At 40.3% G+C, this 17811-nt stretch overlaps 1 protein-coding gene across 2 annotated transcripts in view; it reads left to right on the top strand.

Moving 5' to 3' along the window:
* Nucleotides 1-3279: 3279 nt before the first annotated feature.
* The window catches only part of CABCOCO1 (ciliary associated calcium binding coiled-coil 1), a 139921-nt gene continuing 125389 nt past the window's right edge, over nucleotides 3280-17811 (top strand). For both annotated transcript variants that reach the window (XM_056107953.1, XM_056107952.1), the window contains exon 1: nucleotides 3280-3329. The gene's annotated coding sequence lies outside the window, so the exon portion shown is untranslated. The remainder of the gene's footprint in view (nucleotides 3330-17811) is intronic.

Here is a 17811-nt window from a genome sequence, read left to right as displayed (position 1 = left end):
GGAAAAGAAAAAATGTGCCCCATAAAATTAAAATGTCTCCTCAAAACCAACTTCTCCAATAAATCACATCATTAACTACAATAAAATTGGAATTCCTACAGAACAATCCCCTCTTCTCTGAGGCAACCCTTCATTATGTTATGAGAACTGACGCCATCTTTAATAGAGTACTACATCCAGTTCTGGGGTCTAAAGTCAAGAAGAGGTACAGAAAAAATGAAAAATCTTTCAGAGAAATGTCAGAACAATTCAAGGCCCGGAAAAGAAGTCAGATCTTCAAGGAAACTGAAACTACAATTTTAGGGAACTAGATGTTTTGACTCTTTGCAAAATGCTAAATTCAAAGAATGCGAAGGATTCTACTCAGCAGATAAGAAAATATTTTACTTTCTTTGTTTAGAAGGAAACAATTAAGCATTGTAATGAGTTGGTAAGGTAGTGGGAAATTCCTGTATTAACTGGTAATCACTAAAAATTGACTCTATATTCATTAATTGAGGAAGTTCTAATGTCTTTTTTAAATGAGGCTGAAAGTCATAAACACATTGTTGAGTGACTACTTTGTACTGAAACTAAACTAATATATTTAAGAGAGAGGCTATCAAGGAAAGAAGACTGCAACCCACATGAAGGATTGGCCAAACATATGCAAAACTAGACACAATTTATGAGTAGATATTGGCAGTATAATTTGTGTGCAGAATTTAAACTTTGAGGAAATTGAAAGGAAAAACACCATCATCATGAGATTATGTTAAACTAGAGTGTTCACTTTAGTTAGAAAGGCATCAGACAAATATAAGAAAAGTGTACATGAGGGCTAGAGTGATAGCACAGTGGGTAGGGCATTTGCCTTTCACAGGGCCAACCCGTATTCGATTCCCAGCATCCCATATGGTCCCCCGAGCACCGCCAGGAGTAATACGTGAGTGCATGAACCAGGAGTAACCCCTGTGCATTGCTGTGTGTGACCCAAAAAGCAAAATAAAAAAAAATGCACATGACAAAATACTATCCAGTGAGTAATGCACAGACTGGACTACTGTCATAATATTCATATTAAATCCAATAATAGTTAACATTGTGTAATCTCCAGGCGACGAGAGGAACCGCTGGCAACTCTCTCTCACCGCCTGCATTTGGTGGTCTCAAGCCACTTCCCCACCCAGGACGGCCAATGCCATGGGTGGACAAAGGAGAAAATGAGGGCCAGGCTGCTTGACGATCAGTTGCCGTTTATTTCATTCCTTCCATGTGCCTGTTCCAGTCTCACTAAGCTCCCCTTCTGGTCTCACACTGCTCCTCATTCACATATTCTCCAGTCTTCCTGCTCCACGCTCCATCTTGCAGCCTGGGCTCTAGTCTTTCACCAACTTCCAACCTTGGCAGTAGCAACCACATACCCCGGTGGGGTAGCACATCAACGTATCAAAGCCCTTCCAGATTGCCGATCAGGCTCAAGGGCAAAATACCACGTGGGGGTTTTTCTCCTTTCCTTAGTCCAATAACTAAATTAACATCTTAATTCACATCTTAATTCTACTTCTTAATATTAGTTATTTTGTATGGACACAGTAAGAGATACATTAAGCTTGTAGGGTAGTTCTACTGGGGACTTCTCGCCACAGATCCCAGACTACAGTGCTCAGGCCAGATTAATCTTTCCTAACCCTAGCAGGGTTCTAATCTAGTTGTTACTTTTTGGATCATGACAGAATTTGTCCCTGATCACGCTCTTAACTTATAGTTAAGTATTGTGGCACTTTGTCCAGGCCCATTTTGATGCCAGGGTAGCTTACCGCTTGCCCTGGGTCCATTCAGTCCCTCGTCGGGACCCTGCTTTTGAGGTGTTAGGAACTAAGGGCAACTGAGGCGTAAGTCAAGAGAACAGATGCCCAGGAGTAAATATCATTTGGAGTCAATTAACTCCCAAGTTACAAAAGCATAGCATCAACTGCCTTCCTGTGTCTATACAAAAAGGACATTGTTCTGAATTAACTATGCAAAGGACTTAAGGAGAAGAGAAAGGCAGTATTTATAAGTCAGCAGAGTCTGATTAGGAGATAAAGGTGATTGACAGGTTGGGGAAGCACAGTACAAAGAAAGCGCTTACAAATGAACACAGAGGAATGGGAGCACTTCGAATGGAGTAACCCAATAAACCTAAGCGCCCTGTGGCAACGCAGAAAGAACAAACCAACAGTTATCCTACAAACATAACAGGTAGCAGGCACTGCTCTACACACGTCTATACAAAAGCACATCAAACTCTCCAAGTAGTGCTATGGGGGAAACATTATTATTTCATTACACAGATGGGGAAACTGAAGTACTTAAATAATAATGTTTGATTTTCACAGCAAGCTTCCTGCATAACACCTCCCATGCAGAGAAATGCAAGGAAAGATGGTGGGTTTTTGTTTTGTTTTGTTTTTAGAATCAGGTATTACCAACCAAAGAAGTCGAATACTCACACTATATTCTTACGCCACTAAATATACTTTATAAACATTATAAAAACTCAAACATAGGTAAGTTGAAATAGTATAATGATCACTTTATACCCCATATCCGATTCTGATTCCTCTACTTTCTGGCTATTGACCACGCCTGCACTCAGTAGTAAAATGCAGGCATGTATTCACATAGCATTTCCAATATCGCGCCATTATCACTGAATCTTTCACTGTGTATCCATAAAGGACAAAGAAATCATTTTCCTTCTTGTTTTTTTCTTTTTGGGTCACACCCGGTGATGCACAGGGGACCGCATGGAGTGGAACCCGGGTTGACCCCGTGCAAGGCAAACGCCCTAGCCGCTGTGCTATCGCTCCAGCCCCTCACTTTCCTTCCAAACGCGACAATAATACCACCGTAATTCCTCGAAAGTTACCAGAACTCGCTACTATCAGTGATCAATGATCAAGTCCTTCCTTCCCCAAAGAAAATCAGCCAGGTCACCGTTTGGCAGAGGCTTGCATTCTGCATTAGGCGCTTCCACAAAGCCTCATTCATCCGGACTGCATTTCTTGGTGTGCACTCTTATGCAAACAAACGTTTGTCTCTACCGAGGAGGAACCCTGTCTCGCGCCCTCCCCGGGGAGCTCTGTCTCCTGGGGAGTCTGGGGTCCCATCCCGGTTGCAGCCCTTCGGCGCCCGCGGCTGGGCCCGGCTGGGCCCAGGTCGGCCCGGGGCTGGGCCCCGCCCCCGTTGCCCAGGCAACCAGAGGACGCTGGGCGCGCTGAGGCGGCGGCGGCGTCCGTGGGCCGGATTCCCGGGGGGCGACCCCCGTGGCGGCGGCCCCGGTGGGAGCCATGTTCGAGACAGAGGTACCGCGCCCCCTCCCCTCGCCGGGACCCCTGAGGGTCCGACCGCCCTTCGCCGCCGGGGTTCGGGCTTCTCCGGGGCGAGGCGCGCACAGCCGCGGGGTGGGGGGCCGGGAGCCGGCTCTGAGCGGACCCGGGAGGAGGAGGGGGGGTCCCGGAGGAGAAACGGGGGCCCTGGAGTCTGCTCTCGGTGTCCTCCCCATCCCCCATCCCCCCCCCCCCCCCCCCGCTTCCCCTCCCAGCTGGGCGCCCGCCCCCGCCCCCGGAGTCTGCGAAGAGTGACTCGACCTCCCTCCTCCCCCAGGGATGCTCTCCAGGCCCGGGATAAAGGGGGATTGTTGTAACTCAAAGGAGTCAGTTCCAGTTTGGAGACTGGCTAGTTAATTTGGATTTGTTTATTTATTTATTTATTTATCTTTTGTAATCATCACAGTCCCTGTTTCTCAAAAGGTCAACTCCATCGTTGGTTTATTAATAATTGAACGCAATAAATAAATGCATGATAAATTGACTGGACAAAGGAGGAGTGACCTAAAAATCGACCTTTACGTTATGGTCTTAATTACTCACCAACTATTTTGAGGAAAAGTTTTTTTAACCTATTTGGGCTTTGATGGCACCTATGTAAAATATGGCTAGCCTTAGGCCTCTCCCCACATCAGCCCTCAATAATGAATGGGTCTTAAGTAAATTGAGTTACTCATAAGTTTTGTACCCTGAAACTTTAATTATGAGTATATATCTACTGTGCCAGATATTGCTTAAAAGCATTAAGCCTTCACACACTGAGTCCATCATGTTCATGAAATTTTATTTGTCAGATCTTCAATCTCTGATGATGACTAACATTATAATTAACATTGCTGTGTTCAAGTCCCTTATTAGTCTAAATAACATCCATTGTACGGAAGATGACTATTAGCTTATAAGTATTGCAATTTTATAAATTGAATATTTATAAATGAAAAAACACATGGCCAGTAATTCAGTGCCTTGCTTAGAGAGAGACAAGATGCACCCAGTCCAAATTTTTCCATTACTGTATGCATACTGCTAAGGCATGCTGACTCTCCTATGAGCCTTTTTAAATTAACATACATTAAAAATACATTTTAATGTGATAAACTGGTTACTAAGCCAGCTACTCCCTTGTGATTGCAATGTAAGTAATGTGATTTCAAAAGTGGCATAGGAAATTTCCCAATTAAATTGCCTTATTTAGATATATACCAAAACTTGATTATGAAAATGTGCAGTTCTCTGGATGCACTTACGTATACTTGCTCATGTCGATAATTCCTTGTTAAGAAGACAACTAGTAATTTAGAATATTAAGTGATTTAAAATATTAATATTAAGGCTTCAGAAACAAATACCCCATGATTTTTTTTAAGAGGCAAAGTGATATGCAGGGGACGGTTGGGGGTGGGGACTTTTTATAGTGACTCAGATGATTCAGCTAGTTAAAACCTTAGATGATTACCTACCATCTTAGTATATGCAACTCAGTGTATGCTCAACATTTTATTTAGTAGGAAATGGAAGAAATCAATTGAAACTTGGACACACCTTGCTATGTTTATTTGCTAAACAGATAGGTTAATACCCTGCATAGTAGAAGTACCCATTTCTGTTCTTGTGAAATCTGAACACCTGAGGTACAGGTAGGTAGAAGAGACAGAAGTTTCCCTTGCCAACAGTCTCAGATCTCAAGGCCCAAAGCTCTTCAGCTATATACTGAAAGTCTTCCCAGATCAGATTCTTTCAGGCTTGATTCCCCTGAGACCTAGACTTGTTATGGTATAATTTCTAATAAATTCAATATCCAAAGTGATATAGTCTATAAATCATCTTATCATAGGAGCAAAACAGTAGTAAAACATTTCACTTCTTGCCAAGTTCATCAGAAATGAAACATAAGCTTCCAGTAGTCTGCAATTTCCTATTTGTTAATTGTGGCCAATCCCTCAAATAAAAACAAGTAATTATCCCCCTCACATAGTAGGCACAAAATAAAAATGTAACTAATTAAAATCCTAGGTGATCTAACATGTGCCAGGAAAGGTAATTATCACAGACTAAAAGTCTACTCAGAGATACCGTGAACAGTAGACATAAGACACAGGTCCAGGAAAATATTTTTTTGTGTATGACATTGCATAAATTCCTCCTGCCAGCTTTCTGAATTAAACATCTCAGCTTCTTTAATAATATTTTAGCCTCTCTTTAGAAGGCAGTGTTAAACTTGACAGATGTCTGTATAAATGCACAAGAACCCAGAGGGGGGTTGAGGGAGACAAAAATCTGAAATCCAAAAATAAATCTTCACTCTGCCTAGATTGTCAGTAAAAGGAATTTATCAATGTTTTTAAATGAATTTTTAAACAACTTTAAAAATTGAATACTTAGAATTCAACGGTCAGTTTTTCTATCAGTATTTGACTCATAAATTGACCTTCTTGATAGCTTCAAAAACATTTGGGAAATATAGTTAGCAGCATATTTTTTCATTATAGTTTTATTGAAACTTCACGATCACGATCACGACCACCCTGTTGTTCGTCGATTGCCTCGAGCAGGTGCCAGTAACATCTTCTTCGTCCTAGCCCTGAGATTTTTTTTTTTAAAGTGCCATATTCAAGGCTTTTTCAGGGTTAGGAGAATGAGACCCATCATTGTTACTGGTATTTGGTATATATAAGTATTGAAACTTACTTAGAAAAATGTGAGGGAGAGAAAGAGAAGCTCATGTTCGAGAGCGAACACAGGCTTCTCCAGAGTAGGAATAAGCAAGGAAAGAAACAAGCAAGCAAGGAAGATATATGTTCAAGAGAGAACATGGGCTTGAAGAGCAAACTGATAACTTTTTAAGAATTATACTTACATTGGAGACCTAAAACAAAACGTAAATGATTTCCTAATGCTTCTGAATAATGTCCTTAATGTTACTCTGGCCATTGAGAGTTGACATTTATTCACAGCCTTTGGGGCTTTATCAGGATAAGAGCACCCTTGACGTAGTCATGAGTGGAAAAATGATACCACTGGTATTGGCGATACAGGTCCCAGACACTGTAATCGTTTCACTACATCAGTTGGTCCCTACAGACCTTAGAATGCAGACTCCATCCATAGTCAAGTTAGAGAGAAACACTTGGGGCTCAACTTGAGCATCAAGATCTGATTGTTGTAATTTCAGAACCATTTAAGAGGTGTTTATTGAAGTAATTCTCAGCACATTATGTATACAGTCTGTGGGGGAGTTGGGGGAGAATGCCCTAGAACATCCAAAATTCTGTTGAGGAAAGCAGTACTGTTATTCCTCAAAATAATTATATGCTGTAGTTGTATTGTTTAAACTCTTAGAACCTCTGGGTTTATTGGCTGTGTAAGAAGAGATGTTTTGTGCTTGACCTTCACTGTATTAGTCTTTGAGTTTCCTGTTTTACTTTAAAAAAATCCCACAGCTTCTCTAGATTTCAACCTTCTTTTCTTTTTTTTTTTTCCCTTTATTTTATTTTATTTTTTTTTACAGTTGTAGATTTACAATTTTTTGTGCTTTGGTTTCAATTATACTTCAACCTTCTTTTCAAGCTGTCCAAGCTACCTTCAATCTTTTCCTAATATTTAAACTTTGATGAAATAGGGTTTTAACATGGCAAAAATGAATTTTGGTCCAGTGGTACTGGGGACTACACCTAATTCTGTCTCTAGGGTTACTTCTGACAGTGCTCTGGAAATCATTTAGTGCTAGGATCGAACCTAAGCCTCCCTCATGCAAACATGTGCTCTGCCCATTGAGCTAAGTCTCTAGCCCTAAAATCAATTTTGATAAATTTATTTCGTGTATTTAAATTCATTCATTCATTCATTCATTCATTCATCATCCTGTTATTCGTCGATTGCCTCGAGCAGGCCCCAGTAACGTCTCTTTCATCCTAGCCCTGAGATTATATTCAAGGCTCTTTAGGAGAATGAGACCCATCATTGTTACTGGTATTTGGCATATTGGGTACGCCACGGGGAGTTTGCCAGACTCTGCCGTGTGGGCCGGCTACATTCGGTAGCCTGCAAGTTTGTCCAAAGTAGGAATGAGATAATAAGATGTCATAAAAAGATGTCTTGATAAGATGTCGCGGAGGCTGCGCGGTTCTGGGAGCTGGATTCTATAGTCTCTGAGTCTTGGCCGTTGATGGGATTACACGGCGCCAGGGGGCCAGGTGGTGGGTGTGACCCCTGCCTACTGGAATTTGGAGGATCTGGGTGGAGAATGCTCGACTCCAATCTGAGTAGGCTTGGAGATCTCGGCCCCGGAACCCGCGTGGCTTTGTCCCTCTTCCAGTACCTTCATGTGTGCGGAGAGTGGTCTCAGCATGGTGGTGGCTGGGTCTCCTGCCCCCGCGCCTGGCTGTTCCTCGCTGGGGCCCCTTGGAGGGGAGCGGGTTGAGCTTTCCTCCCCGCCCAACCAGGCTCCGGCAGCGAAGACCTCCAGGACCAGCCACCACCATGCTGAGACCACTCTCCACACACATGAAGGTACTGGCAGAGGGACAAAGCCATGCGGGTTCCAGGGCCGAGATCTCCAAGCCTACTTGGATTGGAGTCGAGCATCCTCCACCCAGATCCTCCAAATTCCAGTAGGCGGGGGTCACACCCACCACCTGGCCCCCTGGTGCCATGTAATCCCATCAACGGCCAAGACTCAGAGACTATAAAATCCAGCTCCCGGACGAGAACAGTGCAGTCTCCTGCCCCTGCGCCTGGCTGTATTTAAATTATGGTCTAATTTATTTTTGTCTAAATTTATTAATGATTTTGTTACCTAATTTTAGTGGTTGTTTGAGTTTTTGTGTATAGACTACTAGCTTCTTAAAAATTATCTAAAAATGAATGAGCTATAATTTGTAATTAGTAGATTAAAGGAATTTATATGTTCTTGCCTTTAAGGCAGAACTTCAAATGTAAAAACTTTGAAAGGAAGCCTTCCAGGTTGAGAGAGATAGCTGAACTTGTAGCACACATGCCTTGCACGTACAAGGCCCTGACCTGAGTTTGATCCCTAGAATCACATATGTGTGCCACCCCCTCACCACAAACACCCCTCCTCTCCTCCCGACCCTAGTATCACCAGGGTCTCCCAGGCTTACACTGCTGAGTATCATTTGGAATCTCCCCCAACCCCAATGAATGGGTGTGGTTGGATGACTTTTTTTAATAGTCTTCCAGCTTAGTTGACATTTAGTAGCTCCAGTTATCTCCCTTACTTCTAGTTACTTTTCATAACTTTTATTTTCCGAAGAAACTGCTGAAGTCATTGGACTGTTCTAAAGTACTCCCATTTAATAGGGCACATATTTGATTTTTTTTCTTTATTCTTAAGCACATTTGGCAAAAGTTTATCTACTTCATTATTTTAAAGACCAACTCTTGTTTTTAAAATATATTTCTCTTCCTTACATTTGCTTCTTAGCGTGGCCAGGATTACTGTGAGATAGTGAGATAGTAACGAAGGTGCTCTCTATACTTAAGTGGTGTCAAAAAATTCCTTAGACTTGTTAATCTATTTTCAAGCAAAAATTTATGTTGAAAATATAAATATAAATTTATGTTGAAATTTATTATGTTGAAAAATTATGTTGAAAATATAAATATAAATTAGGGAAATTTATATTTCCTGATAGGCTGGCAATTTTATTGCTCCTGGAATAACAGCTAAAATCCACCAGGTGGTGGAGTAAAATGAGATACAGTGTGGATTAGCTTAGAAATTTTCCTAGTCGAAGATGTGATTTTACAGTGAAGGCCGCAATTACATATCTACATTCCATTTAGACTATTCATGAATGTTTTATTATTATGATATTTAAAATTTTGCTAATCACAGTGTATGATAAAAGAGTAAAGATTTCTATCCAGTTTGCCATTACTAGCACAAGGCAGTATATAAACAAGCAAACAAAAAGCTCTAGGTCCAAGAATTCAATCAAAAACTAAAGAAAACAGATACCTGGAGGCAAATCATCATACAAGATGATTACCTTAAGTCATCAAGTCAAAGTAATAAATGAGACACTATTTTTAGACATTTTATCTATAATTATATTGCTACGAAGGTTTATTATTTTCTTCTATTTTGTACAGCTCCTTTGAGGCTTGTCTCCTATCTAGAAATTTTTCAAATAAAATTCATCTGAATTTATCTTTTTGTGTATTTACTTTTTCATTATTAGTAATTATAGGACTCTTCTCTGTATTGAAACATATCAAATATATTTTTAACATGAATTCAAATTTAGGTGAAAACGACTTATTGTAAATCACAAAATTACAAGAGATCAAAATATCGTGTAGTCGCCAAGTCCAAACTCAGCTTTTTCATTATGCTTCATCATATAACAATGTCACTATATGATGGAGATGAATTCAGATAGTCAATTAACGACTCATGTTGACACAACTTGAATCTACAGAATTCTAAAAAGAAGTAAAAGATTAATGACTGTCCCTGAGGAATTTACAATGCTCGGGGATTGACAGTACAGGAATAATTACACTTTTCTGCTAATAAAAAAATTATCTATATAGCCAACAAATATTTAAATATATAGCCATATATTATTGATGAAATACTATCTTATCACTGCATTGAGTGCACTTAGTTCAATTTACTAAAATCTATGTGTCAACTAGTTGCTGGGTATTATATTAGATACTGACTGTTCAGGCTGGAGAGATGGTACAGGGACTAGTGGCTTGCCTTGCATACAGCTGACACTACCACTGGAGCATTCTCCTCTCGTCTCCTCATCCCACCCCCCACAGCACAAAACCAGAAGTAACCTCACACCCATAGCATTTCAAGGTATGGACACAAACCGAAAAAAATGCTATAATTTTTTTCTTGAATTTTAACATGACCTAGTTTAGTATAATTTGCTTATCCTGCATTACAAAGTAATGGCTAATTTTATTAAGTAAATATACGTAATATAAATATAAATATAGTAGCACTGTAATACTGTCCTCCCATTGTTCATCAATTTGCTCGAGCGAGTACCAATAACGTCTCACAAAAAATTGTGAGACTTGTTACTGTTTTTGGCATATCAAATACATCACGGGTAGCTTGCCAGGATTTGCCATGTGGGTGAGATACTCTCGGTAGCCTGCTGGGCTCTCCAAGAAGTATGGAGGAATCGAACCCAGATTGGCTGCATGCAAGGCAAACACCTTACCCGCTGTGCTATTACTCCAGCCCATAAATATAGTAGCACATTTTATTTCTAACATGTAATTTACTTTTATTTATTTATTTATTTTAAATCAGGGCCATTGCACCTATGGTGCTCAAGACTTGGTGTGCAATTCAATATAATTCTCAGTGGAGCACTATAGTTCTGACAGTTCAGTGCTTGGGCCCAGCATGTCTTGGGTGCCACATTGGTGTTTTGTGGTGGAGGCATTCCTGGCTAGGGATCAAACACATACTAGGCATATGCTCTATTTCTTGAGCTATCTCCAAGTCCCTAAGATTTTGTAACTACAATTATAATAACCTAATATTAATTTGCAGACATTAAACCATTTGCAGCTGGCAATAAATGGGAACTCTGGGTTCTGTCTCTACCCTTAAAAAGAATAAGGAAACTCTGAAACGTCATCAGGTTAATTATTGCAAAATATTTTATTGCAGTTCTTATTAAAAATTTATTCTCATGGAATGATCAATAACTATTTATTGCATTGAGAACAGTTGCCCTGCCCCTACCTCCACCCCCCACCTCTCGGTGCCCTGCAGATTTTTTTTTATGGAGCTGCTAATCTTTTTTTTTAATCTCTCTTTTATATTCTTGTCTTTACTCCCCTCTATTGGGCTGGAGCGATAGCACAGCGGTAGGGCGTTTGCCTTGCACGCAGCCAACATGGCCGATCCGAGTTCGATTCCTCCGCCCCTCTCGGAGAGCCCGGCAAGCTACCGAGAGTATTCGATATGCCAAACACAGTAACAACAAAGTTTCCAATGGAGACGTTACTGGACCCGCTTGAGCAAATCGACAATCAATGGGAGGGCCTTTACCTTTACCTTTACTCCCCTCTATCAGTTCTCTGTGCTCTGAATTTGGGGCAGTTTCATCCATTTTCACACTCAGCAAAATCCTTATTTAAACTTGGCCTTTCTGAATCTAACATTTCTAATTAACCTCTAAAACATTTTTCTCTTGGTATGAAACTCAGCCACTGAAATCAAACTTGTTATCTTGTCTTAATGTTGTTGTTGTTGTTGTTGTTGTTCTTGTTGGATTTGGCAGTGTCACATCAGGATGCTCAGGGCCTATTTCTGGCTCTGCACTCAGGACTTACTCCTGATGGTACTCGGAGGCCATGATGGATTGCCAGGAATCAAACCTGGATTGTCAAACGCCCTACCAGCATTACTATCGCTCCAGGCTTGTCTTGTTAAAACTAGTAACATCTTCTGATACGTCTGTTTATTTGTTGTAGCATTGGTATTATTAATGGTTCAGAATATTCTAAACAGAATTTGGATGGAGACTGAGCAGGAACAAAACTATATTCTCTATTCAAAAAAAGGCTCTTACTGTTCATTCCCAATGCAGTTCCCGGTCTTCTTCCCCTCCCCATTCAGTCAATTTTTGAATCTGGGATTCTGCTTTCCCCATGCACGTGCCCCAGGCGTCCTCTGAGCCTCTTTCTGTTCGTCACCAACGCCGTTCCCGATCTTCTTCTCCTCCCAGGTTGTACCCCCCACATTCATGAGGTACCGGTAGGGAGCGTGGCCTCTTCAGAACTGGGCGTGGCCTCTGCAGGAGTGGGCGTGGCCTAATTTTGGGCCAGCAGACGCTCACACGGCCGCAGGTAGATTACTCATACCCAGCAATCTTGTGTAACTTCTCAATCTCCATACCACCATACCAACATGAAGAAACAACAAAAATCCCCACCATGAGGAGAGGATGATGAAAAGAGTCCAGAAGCCTCATTAGGTGTTATTCACTTAAGGGAACTCTCTGAGAAAGAATTCAGATATGAGGTAATGAAGATGTTCAATGAACTCAATGAAACAGTTAGACAGTTATCCAGCAAATTAAAGGAGGACATGAAAGAAACAATCAAGAAAATACAGGAAGAAATAAGAGCAGAAATTAGAAAGCTACACACAGAAATGCCACGAATAAAAGACTCAGTAGATGAAATAAAAAAACTCAGTGTGTGCCCTCAACAGTAGAATGGCTAAAGCTGAACACAGAATCAGTGAGCTGGAAGATGAGCTGCACGAAGCCTACAGGCAATAAGAAACAATGTCAAGAGACCTCAAAATAGCTCTAGAGCCAATTAGAGTCCTAGGCGATAATTCCAAGAGGAACAACATTAGAATCATTGTAGTACCAGAAGATCAGGGAAACAGTTCCAGTGAAAAAGTCACAATTAAACAAATCATTGCTGAAAAGTTTCCAGAACTGGACAGTACAGGCATCCAGATTCAAGGAGCCCGAAAGGTGCTAAAAGAGACCCTAACAAAAACACTCCAAGACATATCATAGTTAGAGTGATGGATGCCACTGATAGAGACACAATACTGCAAGCAGCAAGGTCAAAGAAGAAAATCACATACAAAGGAGCACCTCTTTATATTCACAACAGACCTATCAGAGGAAACCCTCCAAGCCCGAAGGCAATGGTGAGATATAGTGAAAAAACTCACTCAAATGAACTCTTCACCAAGAATACTTTATCCAGCTAAACTCTCACTCAAACTTGAAGGAATGTTACACTATTTTCTGGATAAACAACAGCTCAGGAACTTCATAGACTCAAAACCAAACCTAAAACAAGGGATAAAGGGGCTACTATAAGACAAGAAAAACCCTACAAGCACAACAAACCCTTACAGAAAAATGACACAAAAGCCTATAACAATAATCTCTCTCAACATCAATGATCTAAATTCATCAATTAAGAGACACATAGTAGAAAAATGGATTCATATACAGAACCCAACATTCTGCTGCCTATAAGAAACATATCTGAACAATCAGAATAAACACAGACTCAAAGTCAAAGAATGGAAAACAACCCAGAAAGCAAAAAAAAAAAAAAAAAAAAAAAACCCTCAAAAAAAGCTGAAATGGCCTTACTAGATGGGACAACATAGATTTCAGGTTGAAAAAGATTAGAAGGGACAGTGAAGGCCATTTTTTATTAATTAAGGGATATATACAGCAGGAAGAAATCACACTCCTAAATGTACACGCAACCAATGAGGGATCAGCCAAATACCTACAACAACTGCTAGCAGACCTGAAGAGGGACATTACAAGCAACACAATACTAGTTGGAGACTTCAACACCACCTTATCACCCCTGGATAGATCAAGAAGATTAAAACTCAGCAAAGAAATAATGGCTCGAAGGACAAAATAGAAGACAGAGGGCTAATAGAGCTATACAGGACTTTATATCCCCCAAAAAAGAATACACATTCTTTTCCAGTGCACATGGAACATTTCCCAGAATAGACCATGCGCTGGGCCACAGAGCATACCTTAACAGAATTAGGAAGATAGACATTGTATCAACTATTTTCTCAGACCATGATGCACTGAAGATATAAGTTAATTATGTATAGACGCAGAAAACCAAATCAAATACCTGGAAATTAAACAACTCAATGTTGAACAATGAGTGGGTCAAGGAAGAAATCAAGGAAGAAAACAAAAGATACCTGGAAACAAATGAGAATGAAGACATGAGCTACCAGAACCTATGGGACGCAGCTAAAGCCGTGTTAAGGGGAAAATTTAAGCTCTACAAGCATTTCTCAGGAAGGAAGAAAGGGCCCACATAAACAACTTGACTTCACAGCTCAAGTTCTTAGAAAAGGACCAACAAAAGGAGCTTAAACCAGGCATAAGGAAAAAAATCATAAAACTTAGAGCAGAAATCAATGACATGGAAACCAAAAAAAAAATCCTAAAGATCAATAAAAACAAGAGTTTATTCTTTGAGAAAATAAACAATATAGATAAACCACTAGCAAGACTCACAAAAAAAAAAAAGAGAACCCTAATGAACCGAATCAGAAATGAGAACTGGGATATCACAACAGAAACCACAGAAATTCAAAAGATCATCAGAAACTACTTTGGAAGTCTGTATGCCACGAAACAAGAGAGCCTAGAAGAAATGGATAAGTTCCTGGATTCCTATAATCTCCCAAGGATGAATCAAGAAGATATAGAAAACCTGAATAGTCCTATTAATATCAAGGATATTGAAACTAACCAAAAGTCCTCCCAAAAACAAAAGCCCAGGTTCAGGTGGATTCACTAGCGAATTTTTCCAGACATTTAAAGAGGACCGATTAACAGTTCTTCTCAAGCTTTTCCAGGAAATTGAAGAAACAGAAATTCTCCTAAACTGTTTCTATGAAGTTCATATCTCTCTAATACAAAAAGGAAACAAAGACACCACAAGAAAAGAAAACTACAGGCCGATATCCCTGATGAAAATGAATGCAAAGATTCTCAACAAAATACTAGCAAATAGAATTCAAGAACTCACCAAAAAGATCATACACCATGACCAAGTGGGATTCATCCTGGGGATGCAAGCATGGTTTAACATTCGAAAATCAATCAACATAAAACATCATATCAACAAAAGAAAAGATAAAAATCATATGATCATATCAATAGATGCAGAGAAAGCATTTGACAAGATCCAGCACCCGTTTATGATGAAAACCCTTGCCAAAATGGGGATAGAAGGGATTTTTCTCAATATAGTTAAAGCCATCTACCACAATCCTATGGCAAGCATCATCCTCAATGGGGAAAAACTAAGAGTCTTCCCTCTAAGATCAGGGATGAGACAAGGATGCTGACTGTCTTCACTGCTGTTCAATATAGTACTGGATGTACTTCCAATAGCAGTTAGGCAAGAAAAAGATACTAAGGGCATTCATGTAGGAAAAGAAGAAATCAAGTTCTCAATATTCGCAGATGATATGGGCTAGAGCTATAGCACAGTGGGTAGGGTGTTTGCCTTGCATGCCAGCGACATGGCCAACCCGAGTTCGATTCCTTGCCCCTCTCTGAGAGCCTGGCAAGCTACCGAGAGTATCTCACCTGCACGGCAAAGCCTGGCAAGCTACCTGTGATGTATTTGATATGCCAAACACAGTAACAGGTCTCACAATGTTACTGGGCCCGCTCGAGTAAATCAGTGAACAACAGGAGGACAGTGACAATGATGATATTATACTGAGAGAAGGCTAAAACCTCTACCAGGAACTCCTAGAAACAATAGACTTGTATAGTAAAATTGCAGGCTATAAAATCAATACCCAAAAGTCCTTGGCTTTACTATATGCAAATAATGAGAGAGAATTAAGTGACATGAAAAAAATCCTATTCACAATTGTGCCCCAGAAAATCAAGTACCTAGGAATCAGCTTAACTAAGAACATAAAAGACCTGTACAAAGAAAACTAGAAAAAGCTACTTCAGAAAATAAAAGAGGACATGAGGAAATGGAAATATATCCCCTGCTCATGGATAGGGAGAATTAACATCGTCAAAATGGCAATACTCCCCAAAGTATTTATGTACAAATTCAATGCGATCCCTATAACAATACCTATAACATTCTTCAAAGAAATGGAGCAAACACTCCTGAAATTCATATGGAACAATAAACACCCACGAATAGATAAAACAATTATTCGGAAAAAGAAAATGGGAGGAATCAAACTTCCCAACTTCAAACTCTACTACAAAGCATTAATAATTAAAACAGCATGGTACTGGAACAAAGGCAGAGCCGCAGACCAATGGAACAGGATTGAATATACTGACACCTCCCACCAAATATATGATCATCTAATCTTTGATAAGGGAGCAAGAAATGTGAAGTGGAGCAAGGAAAGCCTCTTTAACAAATTGTGCTGGCAAATATGGACAGCTACATGCCAAAAAATGGGCTCAAATATCTACCTAACACCATGTACAAAAGTAAGATCAAAATGGATTAAAGACCTCAACATCAGACCAGAATCCATAAGGTACATTGAAGACAAGTTTGGCAGAACTCTGAACAACATTGAAGCGAATGGTATCTTCAAAGATCACATGCCATTGGCCAAGCAAGTGAAAACAGAGATAGACAAATAGTACTATCTTAAACTAAGAAACTTCTGCACCTCAAAAGAAACAGTGACCAAAATACAAAGCCAGTCTACATAATGGGAAAGGATATTCACCGAATACCCATCCCACAAGGGGTTGATATCAAGGATATACAAAGAACTGGTTAAATTCCACAAGAAGAAAACATCCAACCCCATCAAAAAGTGGGGCGAACAAATGAACAGAAATTTTCTCAGAGAAGAAATCCGAATGGCAAAAAGGCACATGAGAAAATGCTCTACATCATTAATCATCAGGGAGATGCAGATCAAAACCACCATAAGATATCATCTCACACCACAGAGACTGACCCACATCCAAAAGAACAAAAGCAACCGGTTTTGGCACGGATGTGGCAAGAAAGGGATCATCCTTCACTGCTGGTGGTAATGCCGACTGGTTCAGCTGTTTTGGAAAATAGTATGGATGACTCTCAAAAAATTAGAAATTGAGCTCCCATTTGACCCAATACCAGTCCTGGGAATATTATCCCAGAGAGGCAAAAAAGTACAGTTGAAATGACATCTGCACTTCTATGTTCATTGCTGCACTGTTCACAATAGCCAAAATCTGGAAAAAACCTGAGTTCCCGAGAACAGATGACTGGTAAAAGAAACTTTGGTACATCTACACAATGGAATACTCTGCAGCTGTTAGAAAAGATGAAGTCATGAAATTTACATGCAAGTGGTTCTACATGGAAAGTATCATGCTAAGTGAAATGAGCCAGAAAGAGAGGGACAGACATGAAAGACTGCACTCATCTGGGGAATATAAAGTAATAGAATAGGAGTCAAATACTCAAGAATAGTTGAGATAATTACCAGGAGGTCTGCTCCACCAACCTCAAACTTGGAAACCGGCAGCACATGCTGGGAGAAAAGGCAGCTCAAATAGAGAAAGGAACACCACGTAAAAGATGTTTAGAGGACTCACTTGGGATGCGAGATGCATGCTGAAAGTAGACTATAAACCGAACTTGATGGCCACTCAATACCTCTATTGCAAGCTACAATACCCTAAAGGAAAGAGTGAGCAAAAGGGAATGCCCTGCTACAGAGTTGGGGTGGGGTGGGGGGATTGGGTGGGGAGTGGGAGGGCTACTGGAATCATTGGTGGTGGAGAATGGGCACTGGTGGAGGGATGGGTACTCAATCATTGTATAACTGAAACCCAAGCACGAAAGTTTGTAAGTCTACAACTGTACCTCATGGTGTTTCACTAATAAAAAAAAAAGAATCAGAATAAGAAAAAAATCACCAGTGGATAAACATGAA

Source organism: Sorex fumeus, unplaced genomic scaffold, assembly GCF_029834395.1.
Source record: "Sorex fumeus unplaced genomic scaffold, SorFum_2.1 ptg000183l, whole genome shotgun sequence".
NCBI classification, from domain to species: domain Eukaryota; kingdom Metazoa; phylum Chordata; class Mammalia; order Eulipotyphla; family Soricidae; genus Sorex; species Sorex fumeus.
Note: the sequence above shows the minus strand (reverse complement) of the source record. Positions and strands in the feature narration are given on the sequence as shown.